The sequence below is a fragment of the Otolemur garnettii genome, unplaced genomic scaffold, assembly GCF_000181295.1.
Source record: "Otolemur garnettii isolate 467f Iridium unplaced genomic scaffold, OtoGar3 scaffold00329, whole genome shotgun sequence".
NCBI classification, from domain to species: Eukaryota; Metazoa; Chordata; class Mammalia; order Primates; family Galagidae; genus Otolemur; species Otolemur garnettii.
Window position 1 is genome coordinate 1 of NW_003852724.1, and position 4,094 is coordinate 4,094.

At 35.5% G+C, this 4,094-nt stretch overlaps 1 non-coding gene across 1 annotated transcript; it reads right to left on the reverse strand.

Annotated features, from left to right (window-relative positions):
• Nucleotides 1-2,337: 2,337 nt before the first annotated feature.
• Nucleotides 2,338-2,444, reverse strand: LOC111722721. The gene has a single exon (XR_002771421.1). It is a non-coding gene; the product is annotated as a U6 spliceosomal RNA (small nuclear RNA).
• Nucleotides 2,445-4,094: the final 1,650 nt, after the last annotated feature.

A 4,094-nucleotide genomic window follows, 5' to 3' on the forward strand; every position in this document is an offset into this window, starting at 1 on the left:
CACACATATAGAACATCTGTATTTATGAGAAACTACCAATAAACCACCAAAAATGAAGAAGGGAGATAAACAAGTATTCACAAAATCCCAGAAAAATATGGAATCTTGACTTAGAAATTCATAAGTGAAAATTAAAATAATGAAACAATTTTCACTTATGTCAACACTAAATATTTTAAACAATTGGGTAAGTTTTTGAATTGTCGAATTAACATGAATAGAAAATTGCTTTCCATTTTAAATAATTTCTCTTGTGTAAATTCTAAGAATATATTCCAAGTTATGCAGCCCAGGGGTTTACCTTCTTTTACTTTTCTCTAATGGATCTACTGGGAAAGCAAAACAAAACAAAGAGATTAGTTGCAAAAATAATCATGACTAAGAAATCGAGCACTGCTGATTATTTGATGTGACAAATATTCTTAATATGTAAATTTAATATCTCCTCATTTGCAGTTAAAATAGCTCTGATTTCTCAAATATCTTTCAAAGTACCAAAAGTCAAGGTAATACTTTTATCCTTGATAGGTATTTGTGGGGGAGAAAAACTACAAATCAGCAATTACACAAGAGCTTCCCTTGTAGTTTTTCATAGACTCTCATTAACAAGGTATTTTGACGTCATTACTAGATTTTCTAAAAGTTTCTCCTCTAGGTTCTCAGATACTCATCTGTACAATAAATTAACTCTGTCCTGAAAGAATTTCATACTGTTTTACAATTACATATTGCTTAATGAGAACCTCCCAATATTAAGTCTGAGGCTTTAAAGGAAAAAAAAAAAAAAAAACATTGGATGTTGTGTCAAAAATTACATGGAAAAAACATAGAAAAGTATGTTGATTTGATAGAATGGAAATTATATCTTTAGCCTTACCAGCAAATTATAAGTAATAATCCTTATTGGTAGCCTATATCAGAACCCACTATAGAGTGTTTCCATGTGGTTTAGTACAGCATAATGCAGTCTAATGTAGTCTGGTTTGACGCAGCAATAGATTGTATAATGTATGATTTGAGAGACTTCCCTGGTCATCAGCTTGTGGGTAGTAAAGAAACTTCCTTACAATCTAACATAAACTTCTGATGACTCAGAACCTTACTACTGACTTCATTCTCCTCTAGCCTCTTCCACTTATTTTTCTTATAAATTAAGTTTATTGTCCCATTGCAGTCATTTCCCCTCTTCTCATTGTTGTAGTGAACACCCAGAAGCCTCGCCATTCATCAAATACAGTGAACCACAAACCTTCCCCGTCACTGTCACCCCCACAGGCCCCTGCCCCCGGGCTGCTCAGTCTCTACCTCCCTCCTCAGATCTTCTCCATTCTGCTTTGGCCCATCACTCCCAAAGGAAACCTCAGTCTTTGCCACAAACTTTAAGGTAGTTTTTACTTTTCTTTGACAAATACTAAGAAAAATATGTAACAGAAACAAACACTAAAAACAATGGATTTGGCCAGAAAAAAAATATTTGTTACTAATATAAAGTCAAATATAAGAACACATAGAGATCAATGAGGACAGAATGGCTGGATGAGGCTGCTCATCCCTGTAATCCCAGCACCCTGGGGGGCAGAGGTGGGTAGATTGCTTGATCTCAAAAGCCTGAGCAGGAGAACCCTATCTCTACAACAACAACAACAACAACAAAAATCAGCTGGTCCTGTGGCTGTCAGCCTGTAGTCTCAGCTATAGCAGGACTGTCCCAGCTAGGGGAGGCTGAGGCAAGAGGATCATTTGAGCCCAGGAGTTTGAGGTTGCTATAGCTATGACATTAGGGCACTCTACCCAGAGTTACAGATTAAGATCCTATATCCAAAAAAAAAAAAAAAAACAAGATAGATAAATAAAAGACTGACAACCTTCACCCTTCACTAATGGGCAAAAAGTGTATGAACAAAAAAGTCACAAATCAACTAAAAATGCAAAAAATGCTAATTTTTACTGATAATAAGTGAGTAAATCAAATTTTAAAAATTGAAGATTATTCTTTTTGACTATCATTTTGGTAAAGTTAATGACCAGTTATATTTAAAAAAAAGACCTGTGCTAAGTTTGGCAAATATGTTTTACTGGTTATTTACAAAGATTTGGGGTATACATGTCTATAGATTTGTTCTCTACCTCAATCTCTTATACTAAACACTGAAGTAATGCTTCTGGGGAGTTAAAATATTTAAGAAGCTTTTGAGATGTGACTGACTGATCTCCATCAAAAGAGGAATGTTTAATACATTATGTGTCACATGCTAGAAAATATTATAGTCATTAAAAGCAAAAGATAATGTACATGCAATGACACTGAGCAAATTTAAGTATTTATATTCTTTTTTTTTAAATATGGAACGCTTCATGAATTTGCATGTCATCTTAGTGCAGAGGCCATGCTAATCTTCTCTGTATTGTTCCAATTTTAGTATATGGGCTGCCGAAGCGAGCACAATATTTATATTCTTAAGAAGGCATCATTCAGAAACAATGTACTTCATTCTGTGTTACTGAGATAGACATGATCAAGTTTATGGGGGGAAATCTTTCATTTATTAAAACCTTTAAAATAAGAAAAATGTATATCCTGCAAATATAATTTTATAATACTTAATATATACAATATGTTTGTTATATGTAACATGGGATGAAGTCTGATAGTAATAGTATCCATTGCACCTACAAGGTTAATTAGGAATCTTTCCTATTAAAGACATCTCTGGTTCAGTGTTTATTCTGTATTAGTTATTATTTTTGATTTTAAAATGCCATTTTATTTACATTTTTTGTATATTACATAAATCATTTTACCTTGATTTTATAACATATAAATTATTATAGCCTACTGAGACAGTTAATTTTAGGTGATAACCTGCATGAACTGGAGCATCTAGAAACCCAATGAAGCCTTGTTTTGGGTGTGTCTGTGAGAGTGTTTCCAGAGGAATTTAGTGTGTCAGTCTGAGTGGACCAGGTGGGGGATCTACCCTTATTGTGCATGGACACCATCCAGTCTACCAGGGTCCAGACACAATAAAAACAGAGAAAGGCAAATGTGTCCGTCCCTCTCCTGGAGCTGGGATGCTCTCCCCCTCCCCTAGCACATTGGACTGCAGGGTTTGGACTCCAGGACTTCCTCCAGCTCCATCCCAGTTCTCAGAGAATTATCCCATTAGCTTTCCTGTTTCTTCCCTTCCTTCCTTCCTTTTTTTTTTTTTTTTTGAGACAGAATTTCACTTTGTTATCCTCAGTAGAGTGCCATCATGTCACAGCCCACAACAACCTCAAACTCGTGCTCAAGTGAACCTCTTGCCTCAGCCTCCCAAGTAGCTGGGACTATAGGCACCTGACACAACGCCCAGTTATTTTTAGAGATAGGGTCTGGCTTTTGCTCCGGCTGGTCTTAAACCGGTGAGCTCAGGCAATCCACCTGCCTTGGCCTCCCAGAGTGCTAGGATTACAGGCATGAGCCACCACGCCTGGCCTTAGCTTTACTATTTCTAAGGCTTTCAGACTTGGACTCAACAACACTACCAGCCTCCCAGGGTCTCCATCTTGCAAATGGTCTGGCCTGGGACTTCTCAGTCTTCATAATTGCCAGAAAAATTCCCCTAACAAGCCCTCTTACATATATAATGTTTATGGATATAACATACAGAGGGCACCAAAAATGTTTATACACATTTCATGCAAGGAAAATAGCTGTATTAAAATTGTAATACTCAAGCTATGTTTGACTTCTGCAATTATAAGAGAAACAAGATACAATATACAAGATAACAAATGCCATCAGTATAACCTGAGTATTGATTGTAATACAGTTTTTTCCATGCTTAAAATCCGTATACATTTTTTTGGTAACCTCTGTATATATCATCTTGCTTCTGTATCTCTGGAGAACCCTAACTAGTGCACCCACTTACGTCTGTGTTGTCAAAGTTTAATAGTAGAGGATTCAAACATGTTTTAAAAACAAATTATAAATAGAGATTTCAAATATGAAATTTCTGAACCTTGTAGCATCTTATACAAGTTTAATAGCTCCCTCTATGTCAGAATATCATGATTATGTAAATTAATATTCTTTATAAATAGGATACTTT